Genomic DNA, 23,114 nt, shown 5'->3' with positions numbered 1-23,114 from the left:
CACTCGGATGCCCAAACCCCAGCACCAAAGAGCCATTTATTAAGAGCCCAAGAAATGTGAAGCGGGGTCTTCTTCGCGGCCACCTCCGCATCCTGTACTAACCACCCCAGGTTAAGCCCGGGGAGATGCTCCAGTCTTTTCCCGCATCCTCGCTCCCCGGCTCCTTCTTTCATCTCGCGGTAGACCTTTTTACCGTCGACCTTGAGGACCCTCAGGTCGGAGCTCCGGAGCCCTAGGTGAACCGGCTGGTACCCTCTTCTCTTGCAGTGGGGTGCCCGACGACCTCCCCCACCCAGTCCCGACCCACCAAGACCCCCGATGACGAATGCCCTCCAACCAGCCCCAGACGACCCCTTCTACCCTTTAGGTGCCCTGACTCCAACCGAAAAGCAATGCCTCCGAAAACGTACCGAGAGCCTCCTGCGCGCAAGCTCCCACTACGCGCGGTACCGTGCGCAGGGGCTCAATGCCCCGGCTTGTCTTCCTCTTCCCGGTCGATCCATCCCGGCCCAAGGGCCGTGCCGCCTGCGCCGAGGTGCGGAGGCGCCCGCCCGGGGAGGACTGCGCCGGGCGCGGGGACCCGGGCAAGGAGAGGCGGCCGCTGGCGGGCGCTGGGCGACCGCGGGGGGACACTCAGCGGCCGGGGCGCACGGGGCGGCCTCATCCAGGGCACCTGCGGCCGGGCAGGACGAGCCGGGGCAGCGCAGTCCGCGACAGGGCGAGCCCGACGCCCGACCGCTCGCTCGCCCGGTCCCCGTCCTCCACGGCTCCTGCCCAGCCGGCGCAGCCTCGCTTCCTCCGGACGGAGCCCGGGGACCCCCAGCTCGGCCGGATGCCCCCGCCAGCCCCCACCCCTTCCCGGCCGCCTCCCCCTCGTCACCCTCTCCCCTCCCCCCGCCCCCCAACCCCCCACCGGAATGGAAAATACCTCCCGGGGCGGAGGGGGGGGGGCGCGGGCGGGGCCACGCCTCTCTGAAGGGCAGCCTACCGTGACCAATGGCAGGCGGGGCTCTGGAGGGGCGGGATTCCCGGCGGCCAATCCAGAGGCGGGTAGGTGAAGGCCCGGGGAGGGAGGTTGGGAACGGGCGGCGAGGGGAGGCCGGCGAGTCAAGGAGGTCCGGCCGCGCGGGTGCGCGCCGTGCGCGGCTGCCATTTTGGAGTCGGGCAGCTGCGACAGCGGCCGGGTTCGGCCGAAAAAGGGAGGAGCCAGTCAGGTGGGAGAGAGGCTGTCACGTGGGCGCGGTGGGCGGGGCCGAGCCGGCTAGGGCTGGAGGGGAGGAGGGGGCGAGGCCGGCGAGTCTCGGAGGCTGGGGGGGGGGGGGGGAGGGTCACGTGGCCGCGCCCGGGGCTCGCGGTGGGCGCCAGGGTGGAAGGTCGACCCGGAGGTTCGCGGGTAGGGAGGGAGCTTTTGTTGGTTTGGGCTCCGCCGGGGGGAGACCGAGGAGGCAGATGCTGAATGGAGGTTCCGGAGTGAGTGCCGGGTAGGAAAAATGTGAATGAGTCTCCCCGGCGCCCCTGCAGCATGGAGCCATCCGAGTCACTGAATTCCAATATTCACGGGAACCGGGCACCTCATTGAAGTCAGCTCTTCCCAGGCAGGCTCTCAGCTGCCACGGAGATGACTCATACGCGCGGGGGAGGGGCCTTGTAGCTCCCTCCTCTTGCCGGTACCTTATGTGGATCGCCCCCGCTATGGGAAGGGCTGCAAGGACAGACGAGTGTATCTGGGAGATGGTGATGCCCGCGAAGACGCCTCAGCTGGCCCTTTTAGAAACTCGGTCACCATTCATAAACGAACCGACCACTTAACTCTTAAACATACCTAGGATCGCTTTCCGGTGCGCTTCCCGTGGACCTCATTGATTCAAACGCAGTCTGTTCTCCCTGCGAATCTACTGGAAGTGGTCCTTACGTTAGTGACAAACGCAAGGTCAGGTTCAAGGGTCACTTTTTAGTCCTGTTGGTTTGAAACTGTCTCCCTATAGCCTAGGCTGCCTTGGAACTCACTGTGTTGCTCAGGCTGGCCACTCTTGAGTGGTGTTCGTACCAGCCTGCTCTATATTGGGATTAGTGACCACTTTTAGTCTTCCATGTCTTGCCGAGGAGACTGAAGACTACATCTTTCTTGAAGGCTTTTCTTAGATTCTTTCAAACCCCCCCCCCCACCTTTCTTCACATTGTACACCTCAGATAGTCCTTTTCAGTTATTTTTAATGTCTGTCTGTCCTTTATTGACTCCTTGAAAGCCCCAGGGCCTGACCCTCGGCCCTCTTCCCTGGAAGGCACACTTTCCTACTGCATACCAGTTGTAACCATTCAGATAGAATCAACAGTTGAATGGATGGCCTTGGGGGTCCAGATCTGCATACGTAAGGGGCTTTTAGACACTTGTCTATTGGAGTAATATACCCACATTGGAGCTCATACCTCCTGAAGTTCACAAAGCCTGCTCCTCTTTTCCTCGTATTGTTTTATAGTACCACATTAACTCCTCCCCTGAGCTCCTGTTCAGCCTCCCTCTATCTGCTATAGTCTGGATCTGCAATGTTCTCCACCGGCCTATGAGTTATTCTTGGTCCCTGGCTTACAAAGATGATGGACATCTTTAAAAGACAGAGAGGCTAGTGGGAAGCTTTAGGTCATTGGGAGGTGTGCCCCCACAGTGCATTGTGAGACACCCCCCCCCATCTCTGTTTCACTTCCTGTCCATGATGTGAGGAGCTTTATTTTGCAGTGCATCCCCCCTCATTGTCAAGTTTAGCTTCAGCTGTCAGCCTGACACGCAGCAAAGTTACCTGAGGGGGATCTCAAATGGAGGACTGCCTTGGTCGGATTGGCTCATGGCCATTTTCTTGATTGATCATGACGTAGGAAGGCCCAGCCAATGTCTGTGGTGAATTCCCTGGGCGGTGAGCCTAGGCTGTATAAGAAAGGCAGCTAACTGAATGTGAGCCTCAGAGCAAGCCAGTAAGCAGCTTTCCTTTGCCGTTCCTGCTTCGATTCCTCCTCAGATCCCTGCCCCAGCTTCCCTTGATGATGAGCTGTAAGAACCAATAAACCCTTTCCTCCCTGAGCTGCTTCGGCTCATGCTGTTTTTCACAGCAGCAGCAACAACAACAAAAGGAGAGCATGCCCAGAGGTGCTTGCCCTTCACCCCACAAAAGGTCTGTAAAGAATAAGCCTACCAGATCAGGACTGGAACTTCCAAACTGAACCAGCCAGAATGCACTTGTTCCCTTCAGGAGTTGTGCTGTGGGATGTTCTGTATGGCAAATGCGTTGCTCTGATTGGTTAATAAATAAAACACTAATTGGCCAGTAGCCAGGCAGGAAGTATAGACTGGACAAGGAGAGAGGAGAATTCTGGGAAGAGAGACGCTACCAGCCACCATCATGACAAGTGAGACGTAAGGTACCGGTAAGCCACGAGCCATGTGGCAACTTATAGATGAATAGAAATGGGTTAATTTAAGATAGAAGAACTAGATAACAAGAGGTCTGCTGCGGCCATACAGTTTGTAAGCAATATAAATCTCTGTGTGTTTACTCGGTTGGGTCTGAGCGGCTGCAGGACTGGCAGGTGAGAGAGATTTGTCCTGACCGTGGGCCAGGCAGGACTGGAGAAAACTCCAGCTACAGAGTTGATGCTGTAGTGACACACAGCTGCCCGACTCACGGATGCTTCTCATGGTGTTACTTTGACTGTTCACTAAATGCCCTCTCTCCAGTCACTTCCTCGCTTGCGCCATTTAATAGTTAGGCCAGTATTTAGTGAGCATTTTAGTATTAGCTCAAGATTTAGTGGTCAACAAGACTGACAAGCTTGCTGAATGAGGCAAGGCAAACAGTATAGAGTAAATTGATGATAACTCGGGAAGCTGGGGGAGATACGCATTACAAAAACTCCAAGAAGGGAGGCCTAGCAGAACCTCCTGGGGTTGCTGACCAGCTCTTCAGGGCAGTTGCCCGGCCTGTCTCTTGCTTCCCTTCTTCTCTTCAGAGGGGACTGCCGTGGTCCTTTCACCTGGTCTTGCTTTCATTCATCTTTCATTTTCATTCATGAGAGTTTGTCCTATTTTCTATTACTGCTGCCTAAATGAAAGTCCTCTGCATAGACCAGTCAGATGGGGCACTTGAGGGTTTTTGTTTGTTTGTTTTGGAGGCTGGTGGTTTTGTTTTTGTTGTTGTAGTTTGTTGTTTTTGTTTTTTTTTGAAATGGGGTCTTACTCCGTAGCCCTGAAACTCATGGTCATCCTCTCGTGTCACCCCGAGTGCTGAGATTACAGGTGTGTCCAGCAGGAATAATGTTATACGCCTTTGTGCCTTGGCTCAGAATAGGTGCTCACAAGAAGAGTGTTAAGTGATCTGATGAGTCCCCTGATGCTTGAATCAGGCCACCACAGAAGCAACCCTAGCCCAAATCAGAAGGCAAGGTCAGCGACCTCACCTAATTGAGGGTGGTAGAAGTGATGAGCTAAGAGACAGGCTTATGAAAGGTATCACCTGGTTTGGTACCTTCTGGGCCTGGGACTCTATGATGTGGTACCCCACATGGGACAGCATTTGCTTCATAAATACTGCTTTCCTTGGCAGTGCTAAGTACATGTGGAGGATGTTAAAGTACTCTTTGTTTCACATGATGAGCCTCCAACCCAAAGAACTCTGGGTGAGTTGCCAGGATAGGGCCTGCAGGAGGCTGCAGCTACCACTTCACTTGGTATTTCCAGGCCCTTGGGTATTGCACCCCAACAGGGAACAAGCTGTTGCCAGTTCCGTCATAGTCTTTGTAATTAAATCCAAGTCTGGCAGAGGGCAGTGCATAATTATGAAGTATTATTATGGTTTTTATCATTATTAGGCACCCAGCTGCCCATCCCAGGAAACCACAGTAGTAAAACACTGAGAACCAAGCTCCTCTCCCAGCTGGCATGAATAAATACCAGGTGTATTGGCACCGAGTTTTGCAGCTCCACATCCATCAAGATGAGACCTTCTGTCCCCTCCTTTTGGCAAGATACAATTTCAAATGAATGGGAAAAGGAAATGCAAAGACCTTTGCCACCACCTCTGAATCAAATTCATTTTTTTCCCATCTCCTGAGAACAGTTTCTCCTCATCTACATATTTATTGCATAAATCTTTTCCAACTTCATCCTTGACCTGCACACTTCCTAAACATCATTCTACAATGTCTCCGGAATTTGTGAGGGTGCGTGCAACGAACACAAAGAAGGAATGCTCAGAAGGCATGGCCTCGTGTTTATTGAGCTCCTACTCAGTGCTGGGCTTGGCATTTCCACTTAGGTTAGCTGACTCCATCTACAGCACCCTCCAAGGTAGGTTTCGTTTCCCCTACTTTCTTCAAGGTCACAAAGACTTAGTAAAGGACAGAACCGAGATCCCCAAACAAACGCAAGAAGTTGGTGATTATCCAAAGTGACTTGTCCATACTGGTAGCTGAATGGAAGTATCGTATTTCACCTCTTTCTATCAACTTAAAAATGGTTTCCTGTACAAAGTGGGTTTTAAGTCGAGCACGGAAAGGACAGTTCGGAAGTGATGTTGAGGGAACAGTGCCAAATGAAGACACTGTATTGGCCATCAGCCTAAAATCAATCAATAAGAAAAGATTTTTGTGTTACTCAGAGATGAGTCATGTTCTGTTCTTCAAGTCCCTTCCCTGTCTCAGCTGCTCCAAAGTGGGAAAGTCAACGGGATGACACTGGGCTGGGAGAGTGTGAGCAGGGATGAGTAGGGATTGAATTCTGCCAGTGTCGAGTTCCCCACATGGCTAGTGAACCAGCACATCCAGCCGTGGCTTCGGAAGCAGCTAGAACTAGGGCAGACTACTGCACATTTTCGTGACTGATATGTGCACAGCAGTTTCCTGGGTTGTTTTTCTCTAAGTCAATTGTTGAACAGTTTTTAAAGAATTTATTCAGTGCTCACTATATTTTGTAAGGAATTATACTTCTGCTATCTTTAGCGCTTTTTGTGGGGATTTAAAGTTCAATAAAATACACTCATTTTAAATATACTAGTTTGTTCTGTTTTGAAATACATACATTCCTTTGGAACCACCACCATTATCAAGAAATGGAGCATTTTCATCACCCTCTGAAAAGGCTCCCAGGCCTGTTTGCAGCCGGAATTTTAACTCAACATCATCTATACGTATAGGTTCTGGGGCTCAAACCCAGGGCCCTGCCCATACTAGGCATGTGCTGGGGATGCCCCTCGCCTCCTTCCCTCCAACTGTATTCAAATGGCTTCTAGCTTGCTTTCAAAGTCTAGATTTCCATTTCCACACTGGCTTCATCTACCTTCCCGGATGTTACAAACAGGTCCTCAAAGCAAACCAAAAAAATGGCAAAAGCTTTAGCTTAAATACAACAAAACTCCCTCTCCTGCTGCTGTTTCCCTTCCAGATTAGTTTGATTGTTGAGGTAATTGTCATCTTTCAAGTCATATTCTCCGTGTGTGTGTGTGTGTGTGTGTGTGTGTGTGTGTGTGTGTGTGTGTAGAATCTTTCTCCTCCCTGTCTTCCACCACCCAGAGTCAGTAGGAGAATCTCGCGTACACAGACGTTCTGACTAGCCCCCCCCCCTTCCTACGGTCCTCACTGTTGTCTCATTTGCACAATCGCACAGAGCCCTTAACTTCTTTCTTCATGCTCCAATTCGTCCAGCAATCTGCCATTGTCGCTTTCTTTCGAAAACCCAGATCTGTCTATTTCAATCCCCTTTCCCAGGCTGCCCAACAGCCTGTAAAATAGCACTGAATATTTTTTGCCATGTTGCCCCTTCTGGACTTTCCTGCTTCTCTCTCTATATATTTACATTTTTTTTTCTGTTTGTCACTGCATTTTTACCCCGAATTATGCCTCCTTGACTTGAAAACTTTTTTACAGCCCCATTTAAAGGACCTTCCCTGGGTGAAGCCTTTGTGGACGGACCTCTGCCCCTCTAGGGGAGACGTCCCCTCTAGCATGTGCTCTTTCCCAGAATGCTGCACCCACCTTTATGCTGCTGGTGCAAGAGAACCGGAAAGCTTCAGCAGAAAGCCTTGGTGGGAAATCTTGATGCTCATTGGCTGGGCTCTCCTGCAAGTTAGAAAACATCTCCCAATCTTGCTCCTTTCTCTTAGAGAATGGCCGTGACAACAACTGTAGCTCGAAGCTGTCTCCTGATGGATTTTGAGCAGTGCACCAACATCTAGACGTTTTTCTGTCCTTTTCCCCTAGTTGTTCTGTGCCTGCCTGTTCTGTAGACTGACGTATGGCAGAATTTAGTTTTTAGAGGAGTGTTTTTCCATTTGTTACCTCAGTTAACTCTCTCCCCCAGTTTTCTGTACTGTTTCTTCACAAGCCAAGCATGATGGTCTCTTCCCTTTTTATAATTATTTATTGGTTTTATAATTAAGTAGTCACATAAAAAGTTCTCAGAACAAACACAATAAATATTTGTGATATTTGTTTTAGAAAGCTTTATTTACTCAACAGCTTTTTAAAGCCATTATCTGCCAGACCTGTTCTAGGCACTTGAACATACAAAGACGAACAAGAAAATCTGTAACATTTACATCAGAGGTGTGCTAGGGGGCCGGGGCGGGGCAACAAATACAAACCGTGAAAGATTCTAATCTGTGTAGTTAAAAGGTGCTACAAATAGCTCAGGACACTGATGAAACTGGAGTGGTCTGGATAAGCCTCCCTGAGGAAACAGCATTCCGTCAGAAGAAAGCACACAAAATCTAGGTGGGAGAACATTTCAATCCAAGGCAAAGACACTGACCCCCTCCACGGCAGGAGCAGAAACCTAAAGAGAACAAGGGAGAAGCCTGCGTGTTGGGATTACAGAGAAGCAGATGAGGCCAGATCCTGTGAGGCTTGGAGGGCCACAGTGAAGCGTTTACATCTCGCTCTAAATGTCACCGTAATCCTTGGAAGGATTTTGAGCAGGGATATGATATGATAAGACTTATTTGCTTGTTTGTTTTCTAGATCACTTTTAAGTGATTATAGGGAATATATTCTCAGGACAGTGGGGCAAAGGATCAGAAGGCAGACCAGTTGCTTTGGTCCAGGCTACAGGTGATGACCATCTGGATTAGGCTGGCAGTGATGGAGATGACATGGAAGAGAATATTTCAAGATATTTTTCCAGGTAGAACTGAACAGTTTCACTGATGGATTTAGGGATGGCAAGGGGAACCTGTCAGGTCTAAGTAATTTGGTGTGTGAAAATGAAGTCTATTGAGTACCAACCAATTCTGTGGCAGGCTCTGAGATTATAAAACATGAATAAGACACAGCCCTTGCCCAAAAAAAAAAAAATTCACCATGGGAAAGAAAACATTGTAGTCTAGTCACATCCGTGGAGTGTTCAGGCATGAGTTGTCCGCAGATTTTTGTGATGCCATCAGGAAGGGTCCCTGGCACAGTCCAGTGAAGTGGCCAAGAGTCCTGTCTTCTGGAGAAGATAGAGATCAAAGTCTCAGCATTTACAATTATAGGCAGCAAGTCACATTTTAAGGAGAATGTTGCCTTCACTTATTTCTGCGTTTTTGCTTTTTTTTGAAATTGCTTTCACTGTGTCGCCCGAGCTGCCCTGAACTCCCAATCCTTCATCAGCTTCCTGAGTGTAGTGCTTACGAGTCGGTACGTAATCATTGAAAACGGCATGGTCCACACGGATATAAAACCCATCCAGGAAACTGGAGGTATTGGAAAGAGCAGAATGTACAGCTATGGGGAAGGAGAACCAGTATGGTATAGATGTCTCCTGCAGCTGCCTGCTTGAGCCCCACCAACAATATACCTTGGATCATTGATTTGGGATTTTTTTTATTAATAGCGACTATAACTTTTATGAAATTACCTTATACCTCCTGAATGATTTCTCTTAAACTTTATTTTTTATTTCTTTTTAGTGTAGATTTATGATTGATCAACCAATATTCTCATGTGTCATGAATCAAAACAAAATAAAGAGGTATAGAGTGGTCTCGTTCCTAGCCATCCCTGTTTACTCAGTTCTCATTCACCATTATGAGTAAAGATAATGATTTAGGTTGGTCCTCTGTGTATTTCCCGTGTTTCTTCAAATACAAGCACTTCTTGTATATATTTTCTCTTCTCCTCCATGAAAAGAGACAGGTTGCCTTCCTTATCTACACACTGCTTTTCCCTCCAGCATTATAACTTGGTGGTTTTGCCGCCCAGTTCGACCAGAGCTTCCTCATTCTTTGAAACAAGTGTATAGTACAGGATATGCCACAGTTTATTGAACCCTTTCCTTACCCATGAACACTTGCGTTGTTTCCAGTCTTTGATGTTTATTACAAACAATTCTGCAGTAAATAATCTGGCATGAATATTGGCAGGAATGGCCTTCAGATCAATTCTCAGAAGTTTCTCAGACTGTAATAAACTTTAATAAAAAAATTCTGAAGGAACATTCTAAAATGGTATGACTGGACTGCCAAATTAGAACCTCAGCTTTCCAAGGAAAACTTTGACGTTCCATTGAGAGTGCTTCCTCATTCTTGGCCTGTAAATGTCATGTTCGTATTTTTTCTAATAAGGAAAATTTAAAATATTTCAACTGCCTTTCCTGCAGCAAACAATAGTTAGAATGATGCTTTCAAAAAAGAAGAAGAATCTGAAGAGAATACGATGTTCTGAAGTGACTGAATTGTAAGCTCTAGAGCATCTACTTTTTTTTTAATTCATCATGCACTGCATTTCTGAAATGCAGTGTCAGATAGGGATGCTGGCTTTGGAACTGAAGACTTGTGAAATGGATCCTGATCCAAACAGTGTTAGTGCCTCCCTCGCCCGGGGTCAAATAGCCTTTGACGGTTTTTATTGACAATGCTTCTTATTTCCTCATAGCTGAGACTCTCTTCTCCCGAGAAAATGTCTACTTAAACATTCTCTTCACCTTTGGCTAGTACATGGCCCCCACCACCTGCCAAGACTTGGGTGCTAGCCTCAGGATATATTCAGAATCCCTTCTTAAGTGAAAATGATATTGGATGAAAGTCTTTGTCTTCCTGGTGTCTGAATGTCTGTAGAGAACACCACTCTACTGACTACTCTTATTTTATTTGGGGGGACTATGGTACTTTATTCTCAGCCTTGAGAACAGTGATGTCCCAACCCTAGCCCCCATCTCCTTTCAGCAGGAGTGAAGAATATGGTGTGAACCATAGAATATTTACTATTCCCTTGGGTACAGTGAGCAATTCTAGACATTCTAAACTGAGTCCCCATTGAAACTGGAGTAACTTGGACACATGCAGGAAAAGCTAGCCTAAGAATGGAACTAATATCAAAGACGCTTGATTGAAAAATGCTTAAAAATTCAACTAAAGCTGTTGAATCTCAGAGTACATAGAGAGAATCAGGTAGGTCCTGGGAGCCGTATATAAAGCCTGTACAAGCTTCATCCGAACTAGATGCTCTAAATTATTCATATTGGGTTGTGTTACTTACTTTTCTGTTGCTGGAGTAGAACACCATGTCCAAGGCAGCTTATAGAAGGAAGAGTTTATTTGGGATTATAGTTCAGGAGGGTTAGAGTCCACCGTGGTGGGACAGCATGGCAGCCGGGAGCAGGAATGGCGGCAGGAACGGTACCCAGAGCTCACATCCTTTACTGCGAGCAGGAAGCAGGAAGGGCAAACCGGAAATGGAGTGAAGCTTGTAATCTTAAAGGCCACCCCCAGTGACGTAACTCAGTGGGCCGACAAACTCACCCTTTGATTTTACTTTATTGTGTGTGTACAGTGTATGTGCGTTTGACTATGTGTATGTCTATGCACATGTATGTGTATGTATGTAGAGGACAGATGTCTAACTTTCCTTGATAGCTCTCTCTCCTCACCTCTGCCTCCCCAGCACTGGGGTTCCAGATGCGTGCCACCATGCCCCGCTTTCATGTGGGCACCGGAGACCCAAATGCACCCTCACATTCATGTGTCAGGTGCTTCCCTGACTGAGCCATCGCCTCAGCCCCAAATTTACCTTTTTGATTAGGCCAGTTTGGCTAACACGTTTTTCTCTTTGGCAACCAAATCATTTTTAGCTAATGCAATGTTTTCAAACAGGATGAGATGAACTAAACTCATGTTGTTGCCAGAGTTTGACTAATGATTTCCCCCCAATGAATTCCCAGAGTCCTCTGTTCTTGGTAAGAGTGATGCTAACCATTGGGCCATACCCAAGGGCTGGCAACACGCCAGCATCCTCTTCTTCTTCCTTGAAGTCTCTCCATAAGCCTAGCTCACTGGTAAGGCTAAAAAGATGAAGGGAACAAATAACAGCCTGCAGGAATCACGCCTGTTTATTTGAGGGAATCGGTTCACCTGCAGGAGTGAATGAAATTGTTGGACCTCATTTCTCGTTCTAGCCTGTGATCATCTGGACTGACTGAGAGCTCACAGGGAACAACTCCTCAGAGGGTTACCGTCTAGTTTCCGTTGTTGAGAACTTCAACATGGACTCGACTGGAGCCTGGCGGCTCATTAGGCCTTTGGTACTAAAAAAAAAAATTTATTTCTAACTATAGTGTTATTCTGTCAATGTCTTGAAGCATTAAGCTATAAATGGCCATTCTTAGGGTAAAATTATTCTCTAGAAAATGGCCTTTAAAATGTAGGCTCAGAACATTAATTAGATCATTTCAAACCTATTGTGACTAATAGAATGGGTAGGCTCTGATAGGAAATATCCTTTGTTTCCTTATTTCCATTTCAAAAATTCAACACATAAAATGCTTCACTTGTCCTAGGTTATATTTTTTGAGTAGGTGGCATGCAAACAAAAGATAGAGCAACAGATGCCACCTATATTTTGCCCAACATCTCTTGCTTAGGTTTGTGTGCAGCCAGAGGAGTGAATGGACCTAGAAAAGGGACGTCTCACACTGGTGGAAGACCTAAGCAGGACAGAGCTGCCAACATGGACGGGCCATAAAAGCGGCTCTCATGAGCGCATCCACATCAGTCACTGGTCTCCTGCAAAGAAATTCACTTAACTCAGTTTAGGTCTCCCTAAATTCAGGACAGCCTATGGCCACCCAGATGGATCGCATATTTCCCTGGGTTCTTCTGCTTTATCGTGTGTCTCCTGACTGGCATTCAAAGTTAAAGGCTGAAATCCATTTACTTAGGTCTGCAAAACACCATAACTATAATTAATTTTATAGCATTAAATTCATTGGCCATGTGCTTTGCAAGGAATAAACATGTGTTCTGCAAAAGGGCTTGGCTATACAGAATTTCAATGCTTCAAATGATATAATTTTCTATAATATTTAGCCTGCCATTTTTAGTTCAGCATTCAGATAATAGGAGACTTCGAAGAAAAAGCTAAAGAGGGACTGATTTGCCTGGTAGTACTTCTGTTCTTTTGTTCTTTTCGAATCTAAAATTAGCCAACATCTGCAGTGTCAACAAGGACTCCATATGGCATTCAAGTTCGTACTTTTCCTAAAGAATGCATCGGAGGCGATGTAATCGGAGAGGAGCTCTGAGGTAATGGTGGATGGAATATTGTATATTGTATATTGTGTAGCGCTTCAGAGCTGAGAAATGATTTAACAGATAGGACCTTAGTGAATCCTCACCACAGTGTTAAGAGTTGAGAGATCAGGTATCTGTTATTGTTCTCGCTTTATGCCCACTGACCAAATGAGATACCAGAAGCCCCTCATGCCAATGAAGCTTGAACAATGTCACCAATCTGGGAAGATACAGTGTCAGAATAAAGCCAAGGCCACCTGATTCCTAAGACGTGCCCTCTCTACTGTTTTACCAGGGTCAAGTTCTTGGCAGCCCATGTTAAGATGGAACATTTTCACCTGAATAGACTCCACAAATAACTTGCAGGCAAAAAAAAATTGAGAAGGAAATCTCAGTACCAGAAACTAAATAACTAACAAGCATGTCTGATCAGTTTAATTAGTCAATTTCTATAGAAGTTGGTTTAATTACTCCTCTGATTGTCTCCTTTACCATCAAAACAAAAGTTTTCACCAAGACTCTTGTTTTCCTGGATGGAAAACTTACATCTTACATCTATTCGAAGTCCTAGCTAGATAGTTCTAAAGCTTTTCTGTCAGAACTGCTGGAATGGAGTCTTTCCTTTCCCTAGTGAGTATGACCTGTGTCTACCTGAGGTCTGAAACAGTTTGTTTCCATTCAGACATCTGTAAATTGTTGCATCATAGCAATCATGAAGATTGCCTGTGAAGTTCAAGGGTGTATCATAAATATAGCTTGAGGTTGGAACATAGGCAAAGAGTTAAAAGGACCTTTGTGGCCAGGGAGTGGTGGCACACACCTTTAATCTAGCCTAGGGAGGCAGAGGCAGGCAGATCTCTGAGTTCGAGACCAGCCCGGTCTATGGAGGAGTTCAAGGATGGCCAGGGGCACACAGAGAAACCTTGTCTTGAAAAATAAACAAACAAACAAGACTATTGTGTTTAAAGCATAAATAATGCCATTGACAGTCTTACTTTATAGAAATTTCTTCCTATGTCATATAAATGCTTCTACATTAAAATGCAGCAAGATCCAGTAGCTTCCATTTCTTGGACATTGGAGGTTTTTGAATGTGGGACACTGTGTTTGCAACATCTGAAAGGTGCTGACTGACATTCTTCAGCATTGAAGATTAGGCAGATAGATTTCCAACAGGTGGAAACACGGGACAACATTGGCAAAGGAGCCACCAGCAAGAATTTGAATCAGGGTTTGGCCCAGCCGCTGCTGGTTCTGTGGCTGCTTCACAAGGCGCATCTTTAGGAAACATCTTCCACCAAGTGGAAAGTTGGCAAGAAGCAGCATTCGATATTATTGACAGCAGAGCCACTCCAGCTTACTTTGAAAGCTTTGAGAGAACCGTTTCCATTAGTTGTGTGGATGTACTCAAGGAGCCACACACAGAAAAGCAGTATTTAATTCTGACGGTGTCCGAAGATTCTTGAGACTCTAAGAGGCTACCCAGTCTCTGTCAGAGATTGGTGGAAAGAAACTAACCAGCTTCAAAAATGTTGCCTGACCTGAACAGAAAGTTCTCTCCATACTGGGCCACGGGCGCTATAAAAAGGGAGACTGGTATGGGCTATTACACATAGGAGGTAGGAGATGAGGGGGGCTGAGAGCCTTGAGAAGGCAATGGGATATGTGAGGAAGGGGCCATGGGAGACAATGGCAGCGGCCATGCCAGCAACAGTCAGTGGTGGATGGATTGTAGGGAGGCCAGGGCACTGCCAGGACCCCCCCTACGGCAGCCTTCGCTTCATCAGCCTGATCGCAGCTGGTGGTTTGTGTTTACTTTTTGGTTCGGGTCGTGGTCCCTCTCCCCCCCCCCCCATTGCAACAAGAAAAACCTATGTCTGCAGGCTCAAGTGTGGTTCATTTAGGCTTTATTCACTCACTGAGTCATGTAGTGACCTCAGCACTAATCAATCAGAGTTGGAATGATAGGAATTTGTTCCCATTCATGACCTCAGGTCTCTGTGTGTAATGTGGTCCCTTGGCTAGTCTGCTGCTAATAATGGGATAGATGAGAAAGTGTTGGAAGGACTCCCACAGCTCCCACAATAGTCCAACGCTTTTCTGCCTCAATTTGTGTGTGTGGAGGGGGTATCACGTCAAGCCAAGTCAGCCAACATCTGTACTGATGTTTTTGTCTGTCCAAGTAGCCAAGCGCAATGGAGAACAGCCTGTTCTCCAAGATCAGCATTAGACAAATGAGAAGGAATATGTAAGGGACCATGCCTAAAACATACCGAAGAGTTAGAACTTTATTCTAATTATCCCTGCCCTGGCCAGTGAGACCTATCATTTGCACATTGATACAGTAACGATTCTCAGTACTTCTTAGTACTTCTGTGTCTTCCTCTCCTCACTTAGATGCAGCTGAGCAGTTACTCTTGGAGACTAGGGGAGAAAGACATGGCCTTGCCAGCCAGATGAGGCTGAGAAAGACCAAAGATTCACCCACACACCAACAGTTCACTAACCCGCCTTTCCCCAAATAGCCCGTCCATATACATCATTGCCACAGGAAGAATTGGGTCCCCCCAAAGGCCATCCTTGGGGGTGTCTGTGGAAGGTGATTGTGTCTCTGAGATTTTGCCTTGTACCTAAAGGTGACCTTTTATATCCTGGGGACCCTCGGGATCTCCCTTCTCCTGTGTGAGAATATGGAGAGCCAGGAGAAACAAAACACAGCCTAATTTTTCCCTGAATCCCTGTAAGGCCTGCTGTACAGTGCCGTGGAATGAAGAGATTTTGACAAACACAAGTAAGTCAGCCTTGAGTAGGTCCATGGTGTTTCAGTGAGACTTTCTGGCTGTCAAGATGGTTCAGTAAGGTTGAGGCACTTGCTGCCAAGCCTGGCAATGTGAATTAGACCCACTGGAGCTGTATGGTAGAAGCAAAGAATGGATTCCTGAAAGTTGCCCTTTAATTTACACATGCATGCCAGGGTGCATGCACATGCTCATGTGTGCGCGTGTACACACACACACACACACACACACACACACACACACGCACGCACGCACGCACGCACGCACGCACGCACACCCATGCATACATACACATATGACACACACTAAATAAAAATGTAATGATATATTTTTTCTTTTTGAGTCAAGATCTCACTATGTAGCTCTGGCTGGCCTGGAATTCCTCATATAGACCAGGGTAGACTTGAACTCATAGAGATCTGCCTGTCTCTGCCTCTCAAGTTCTGGGATTAAAGGCGTGCATCCCCATGCCTGCTAAAGAAAAAAATACATAAAAACCTTCCACATGTTTGTTTCCAGGGCACTATGTGGGGTCTCTGTGGGACATATGACTCAATTAAGGAGGCCGGTGGAAACTGAGGCAGAGATTAGGATTGGGGAGGAGGCTAACATTACGATGCAGCAGGGATAGATAGCCAGCGCCATAGTAACCAGCTGGGGCCTTTGGCTTTTATGCCCCTGTCTCAGTTACCTCAACTCTAAAATGGGAATGGGAATGCAAGGAGTTTCAGTCTAGAAATGACTCTAAAGAAAAACTTTCCTCCTTCCTTTTTCTGTCCTAGCTGGCTCTGTGTGTCGTTGCCCCAGGAGTGGCCTGTGGCTAGACTTCCGGGCTTTAGTCCTGAATGAGTCTATGGGGGAGAGCTTTATTCTTTACCCAGACTAGAAAAATCTATCATTCCAAATGCAGCACGGGCATCCTCTTACCTCTTGTCAGAACCCGTCTTCTCGGGCCATCAGCTGAGGGGTGACCCTAAGGGACCGCACAGACTGGGACCTGCCCTTGTGATGGGAAGGACCACCCAATGGGCCCTGTACTTCTTGAGACACCTGATCCCAGGGCTGAGGATGTAGCTCAGGGACAAGACATTTGCCTAGCTTGCACAAAACCCTGAGTTCAAGCTCCTCCACACCCAGTCACACGTGCTGGACCCCTAGTCCTTCCCAGAGCATCAGCTGATGTCAGAGAAGCCGCTTAAGGCCACACCACACGATAAGAGGCCTGGGTCTCAGGTCCCCTCGTGCTCTGGGGCCATGTATCTTTTAAGGCTGCCGATCAAATAAAACAAAATATCCTCATGTGAATCTCCCGTGTGATCATATTTTACTGCTGCTGGTGGTGGGGAGGGGGGTTTTGGAGCCTCAGGACTGTGCTGCAGCCGAGAAGGGACAAGTGCTTTGTGAAATCCCCAGTCTAGCACAGGGGTGGCCGGCTTCCTCATCTCAGAGAGTGTTCATTTAACATCAGCTCTTCTTTAGTTTCTTGTAGAAGACATAAATAATTACCGTGTTCTTCCGAGGCCATTTTCCTGATGTAGCTTGCTTGCTTCGCCCCTTAAATATTTTAGGAGGAAATGGAATGTGCTGTTTGTTGTCCTGTCTTCTTTTTTTTTTCTTTGTGGTTCAGAAAGCCGGTACTCTTGATTCAGTCAGAATAATCTTTGGATCATTTTGTGTTTCATGCCAAACACAGAAATGCCGAACCTGGATCACAAACTAAACTGATGCACAAAATCTTTCCTTGTCATCTTTTCCTTCTGCATCACACTGGGTTTTTTTGTGGGGAGGAGGCCTCCTCTAATTCAAGGCCTCCAACATATGGATTACCTATAGCTTTCCATCTAATCTGAAATGTCTACAAAAATTAGTGCAAAAATTATTTTCCAAATAGAAACTACTAGCCAGGTGGTAGTGGCACTTGCCTTTAATCCTAGCACTTGGGAGGCAGAGGCAAGGGGATTGCTGTGAGTTTGAGGCTATCCTGGTCTACAGAACTAGTTCTAGGACAGCCAAGGCTACACAAAGAAACAGAAACCATGTCTCAAAAAAGAAAACAAATAAAAACTACTAAAAATAGTTACATGATTTATTTCTTAAAACAGAATTTATTCATTTTTCTCCATTCAATAAGAAATAAAAAGGATGCCATGCAAAGCTTTCAGAGCAATAACTGGAATATAAAAATATGTATTTTTAGCCAGATACATACAACTGACAGACAGGCAGGGAGGGTGGGGGAAGGGAGCTGAAGATGTAGCAATATGAGGTCTTACTCTAATGGCATCTTATCCTGCAGTCAAAGCTGAAGAGTGAGGAAAAATTCCAAAGAAAGGTAAAGGAATGCAGACAATAGAGAAAAGCAAATGACTCCAGAAAACAATTATCTGTGCAGAATAACATCGATGTCTAGAATGATTCTTAATGAAATTACTTTCAAATTAAAGCTTTTTCAAGTCGAGTGAGTCTGAAAAAACTCATTGCCAGAAAAAAAGTAACAAGATTTTTTTTTTTAGGTCCCTTTCAGCTAAGCTTTCTGAAGCAAAGTTAGATCACTGGAACGGTGAAACAAGACTGAGTGACACAGTACATTCCATCATGGCTTTGCCACATTTGCCCATGTGAGAAATGACGCTCCCAAAGGCATTACCAGGCCTGTGTGATCTACTTCCAAAGGGGAATGATTGCCTAGTCAACTATATTGATTGCCTGTTGCCGGGTAACAAGCACCCCCAAACTGGAATCTCAAAACAGCATTCATCATCATTCTTTCTCCAGGTGCAGCTCGGCCGGCTTCGCTGCATCACACTGAGGCTCTCTCAAGACTGCAATTCTGGGATTTGCTGGAATGCTGCAGTTATCCAAAGGCTCCGCTGGCTCAGGATCAGTGTTCCAGTGCCCTTTTGCTCCAGTCCTCCACAGGCTATTGGACCCAGGACCCCAGTTCCTTGCTGATTGCTGGCCAGAGGTTGCCTCAGTTCCATGCCATATGCCAGGAAGACCTCTCTCCAGCTCCTACGATATTGCAACCGGCTTCTCTCCACGACAAAGTAGAAGGGAAAGCCAAGACAGTGTGAAATGAAGATGGGAAGTCACATTGGTTTGTAACCTAATCTGGGAATTGTTGTCCCATCACCTTTTAAGGGTTTTTATCTCTTAGAATCAAGGCACTAGGACCCGCTCACACTCCGAAAGACAGTCTTCCAAGGGTGTGAACACCAGGGAGTAGAATCATGGGAACCATCTGCAGGGCTCCTACCACATCAACCTTAATTTTATAATGTAGTCATAATAAGCTTCTGCTTTAAGATTAAAAACAAAATCTTTGGAGAAAAAAATGCTCCAAAAAATCTATGTGGCTCATAATCCCTTATATCCATCAGTAAATTGTTTTTGTTTTGCTTTGTTTTACTTTGTATGATCCATATGCCACTGAGAAGTCCAAATCATCTTGCCTGCAATGCAAACTATTCCAGTCAGTGAAGAAAATTCTCAGCTATGTGGTCAATGGGTGGGTGAGCTCTCTGAGGACAGGACTTTATCTGTCCTGTTCTCTGTTGTACCCCCAGCACTACCTCGGGGTTTGATACAACTTTACACTCAACAGAGAGCTGACGAACAAGTGACTTCAGCTATATTTATTATAGTTCTACATCATGTGTTGTGTACTTGACTAAACTCCTTTACAAAGTGAGCAGCAGAAATATTTGCTTTTGCATCATGAGCAGGAGGAAGACGTTGTTAGAACGTGGGGTTTTCAAATGCAGCCTTAGCCTTGATGTTAGCTTTATAACGACCAGGGGTTTCTAGTAAAAGAAGTGCTAACTCCATGTGATGGCTGTTCTTGGTTGTCAATTTGACTGTATCTGAAATTAACTAAAACCCAGGAGGCTGGGTACATCGGTGACGGGGTTTTTCTTAATTCTATTATTTGAAGTGGGAAGAGTCACCTTTAATAACCTGGATCCTTTGAGCTAAGAACATCCACCTTTCATCTGGACCACACCTCTGCTGGCAGCCTGTTTAAAGGACACGGAAGAAGGAAGCTTTTGCTCTGGGCCTGCTTGTTCTTGCTAGGGAGCCCATTCCTTCACTAGTATTAGAGCCTACTTCTTCAGGATTCTGGTGTATACTGTAGACCAGACCAGCCCTCCAGCTTTCATATTCATTCTTATCAGCTCTCTTCTGTTAGAGAACCCTGGCTAATACACTCCATTTTCTCATGAAGGCAGAAAGATCATTTCTCCTGTAATAAATGTCACTTCCTGGATCCTATCCCCCATTCACTGAGATGCTGGCAAATGACCACACATTTGAAAAAAGAAAACAAAACAGAAAACAGAAAACAAAGCAACACCACCACCAACAAAGCAGTTGGCTTTTAAAACACACAAAGAAAACACAGGTATACTTTTAAAAATATAAAAGCATAGAAAATCCTCACATTTGAGCCCATCCCCAGTCCTATTCTATCTTCAGAGGTAGAGTGTAGCGGTTTCTTAGGTAGCCTTCCAAATATTTCCACATGCAGATGTTGTCTTCCCCTTCACATTTGGTATATAATAACGTTATATACTTTGCTCCTTTTATATCTAACAATATGTTTGGAGGGCTGGCAATGTAACTTAGTGGTAAAGAATGCTTACCTAGCATACTCAAAGCCCAGGGTTCATCTCCATCACCACACATGTAAATGGTATGTTTGGGTAGCCATATAGACCTGCTTCAATTCCCATGGTGCCAAAATATTCCATTGTATGGATGTAGCATGAGTTATTATTCAGAGTCCTTATCTAGTAGGAATTTGCTTCTACACCCTCTCAATTCCTTAGCCATTATAGTGGACACACTCACCTTTGTGCATTTGAATAGGTTTATCTTATTTTTAAATCTTTTATTATTTTATGTTTGTGGGTGTTTTCACTGCATTTGTGTGTGTACCACATGTGTCTCTGGTGTCCATGGCCAGAAGAGGACACAAGATCCTAGAAATAGAGTTACAGATGGCTGTGAGCCTCCATGCAGGTACTGGGAATCAAACCCTGGCCCTCTAGAAGAGTAGCCAGTACTCTTAACTGCTAATCCATTCTCCAGCCCCTGGGTTTATTTTATAGGCAGATCCTTAGTCACAGACATGCTGGCTAAGGGTTGTGTGAATTTAAAGCCCCTTTGTGAATGAAATGAAATATAAATGTCTAAACAAAACAAATATGGAGTTTACTGGGTTGTTCTAAAGCCTCCCCAGCTCAAGAACCAGAACTGCTGTTGAGTGCATCCAAAGCTTTCTTTGTGGTCTGTGGTGATCCAAACTGTTTCCCTCGGCCCCAAACTCACCATTTACTGGCTTTGGGAATCACTTCCTTCCATTGATTTTGTGGCTTTTTGGTCCAACTAACATTTCTAAAAAGGTTAGTTTCTCTTTGCCAGTTTTTAAAAAACTTTGATGTCTTTGGAGTCTTTTTGTGCCCACGGTTCCTTTACACACTTTCCCAAACAGTTGATCCGTGGAAGCCCCTAGAAGCTGGAGTTTGAGCTACAGCTTCCTGCCTTCAGTATTAGCCTGTCCACTTGTCCCTGGTATGGTTTAACATGCTTCACTGTCCTCTGTATTTCCTGCAAATACAGGGCATTTATTTATTTTTTATAATAATATTTAAATAAGTAATATTAATTATTATTCCTGCAAATACAGGGCAGAGGGCTTGAAAGCTTGCTGAGACTCAGGTGTGATCCCCTGGCATGGCCGCAATGGTGGTCCACTGAGAAGCACATGGCGACTGGTTGTCTCTTTGTAACTTAAGTAGAGGTTGATGCTAACTGCCTAGGTCTATTAATTCACTGAGGGCTATAAACTATTCTAACCTGTTACTTCTTAATTTATTTGCTACAAGGATTCTGTAAAACGATGCATCTCTCCCTCTATTGTTTCTTTAACCAGGGGTGCATTTTTAAATGCCTGCTTCATTCCCCATGTTTACATGTTAACAGTTAATGAACGTTTTCTTTCACTGCTCAAACCTAACTTGGTTTATTTGTCTTGAACTTTACATATGTGCACGTGTTCACACATGCATTTGACATGTTTTATGGCTTCCAAACCACCTGCAGATTGGCATGTCTCATGTCTGGCTTAGTCTCTTCCACTGGCCCTTGAATCCTTTTGAGATGACCCAGCATTCTTGATGGCCTCCTCACTATCTGATATGACTCCGTTTTAGGATCACCTTCAACCTCTCACACTACAGACCTGGAATCTGTCATTTTCCCGACACTCCCTGGTTTCTTATGTGGGAAATAGTATTTCAAAACCGAATTTCAGACACAAGGTATGTAAATACCTATTTTTAAAGACCAAATAACTCCTCCAGGAGTGGTGGCGCTCACCTTTAATCTAAGCACTTGGGAGGCAGAGATAGGTGGAGCTCTAAGTTTGACACCAGCCTGGTCTACAAAGAGTTCCAGGACAGCCAGGGCTACTCAGAGAAACCTGGTCTTGAAAAACCAAAAATAAATAAATAAATAAAATAGTTCATTCTGATATTCCAATTCAAATTAAAAACTACTAGGTTTTCACAAACGGCTCAGAATAACAATGCTATCATTTCTGCAATCAAGTGGATGGGTAGATGTCACACTTTTCCGCTTGCTGTCTGTATTTACCTTTATTTTTCCAAAGTAGTATTTTCCTATATCTACATTGTCTGAGTATACAGCCAGTGTACCCAAAACATGCTCCCTATCATCCTTCACTTAATCTTAATTCTACAAGTGGTCATGTATTAAATATTCCCTCTTAGCCTTGGAGTTGCTATATCTGGTTGTTTTGACTTTGTGTTTCTGACATGTCCACAGGAAGACTCATGGGAACTCAACTCCCTGAATCTTACATATTGATAAGTGTCATTGTCCTTTGTGTCTGGCAGGTTTTCTGCATACAAAACTCTCAGCTTTTGTTCTCTTAAGACCCTGGAAACTGTTGCTCCACTTATCTCAAACATTCTGAAGCACCTGAAACTAAGCTAATTAATTTTCTTTCCCTGGCTCCGAGGTTCAGTCTTCACAAGCCCGCCTAAAAGTTCCCAGCCGTGTGAGCATGTCGTGGTTCATCATTCTAAGTCAATATCCTAGTCTGTGTTCTTCCTAAACACAGGTGTCCCGTTGCTCACTGAATTTTGATGCCGACGACTGAATTCAATAAGCATGTGCTCTACCACGGAGCACATCCCCAGCTCCTAAATATGTCGTTTTTTGTTTTAAAATTTTATGGAGTGGGGTGTTTCCCCCAGCATGTTCTGTGCTCCATGTGCATGCCTGGTGCCTTTGGAGGCCAGAAGAGAGAGTCGGTTACCATGGGACTGGAGCTATAGACAGTTGTGAGCTGCCACATAGGAGCTGGGAATGAAACCAATGTCCTCTGGAAGAACAGCCACTGAGCCATCTCTCTGCCCCACCCCCCACCTTTTTTTTTTTTTTTTTTTTGATTCAGTATAAAGGTTCTTGGATATTTTTAAAGAAATGCCCTGAACCCAGGTATAAAAGTTCATACCTATAATCTCAGCATGCTTGAGGCTGAAGCAGGAATACTGCAGCAGCCTGGGCTACATAGTGAATTTCAGGCTAGAGTGAGAGACCCTTGGCTCAAAACAAGTACGCGTGAAGCATGGGGGGTGGCAAAGAATGTTTATACTGCGCGCTTTCTGTGGTTTTATACTTTCGGGACTCCCATAGTTATATGTTAGATTTATTCCTCTCACCAGTAGTTGCTAATTTCTTTTACATCTTTTAAAACAGA

General features: G+C 45.6%; 1 protein-coding gene and 2 long non-coding RNA genes across 4 annotated transcripts in view; 2 read left to right on the top strand and 1 right to left on the bottom strand.

The window, feature by feature from the left end:
• Socs5 (suppressor of cytokine signaling 5) overlaps window positions 1–1,106 on the bottom strand; it is a 39,262-nt gene extending 38,156 nt beyond the window's left edge. The window contains exon 1 of one of the 2 annotated variants that reach the window (XM_016005042.3): window positions 989–1,106. The gene's annotated coding sequence lies outside the window, so the exon portion shown is untranslated. Of the gene's footprint in view, window positions 1–410; window positions 769–988 lie in introns of those variants that run through there. The other variant, XM_006986490.4, reaches the window with a different exon arrangement.
• LOC121825145 (uncharacterized) lies at window positions 1,083–22,795 on the top strand. Its single transcript, XR_013047162.1, has 3 exons — window positions 1,083–1,214; window positions 17,839–21,648; window positions 22,175–22,795. It is a non-coding gene; the product is annotated as an uncharacterized LOC121825145 (long non-coding RNA).
• On the top strand, window positions 1,343–6,036 carry LOC143270173 (uncharacterized). The gene is made up of 2 exons (XR_013047163.1): window positions 1,343–1,930; window positions 4,234–6,036. It is a non-coding gene; the product is annotated as an uncharacterized LOC143270173 (long non-coding RNA).
• Window positions 22,796–23,114: the final 319 nt, after the last annotated feature.

This window comes from Peromyscus maniculatus, chromosome 22 (genome assembly GCF_049852395.1).
Source record: "Peromyscus maniculatus bairdii isolate BWxNUB_F1_BW_parent chromosome 22, HU_Pman_BW_mat_3.1, whole genome shotgun sequence".
Taxonomy (NCBI): Eukaryota; Metazoa; Chordata; class Mammalia; order Rodentia; family Cricetidae; genus Peromyscus; species Peromyscus maniculatus.
This window is presented reverse-complemented; position numbering and strand designations above follow the sequence as displayed.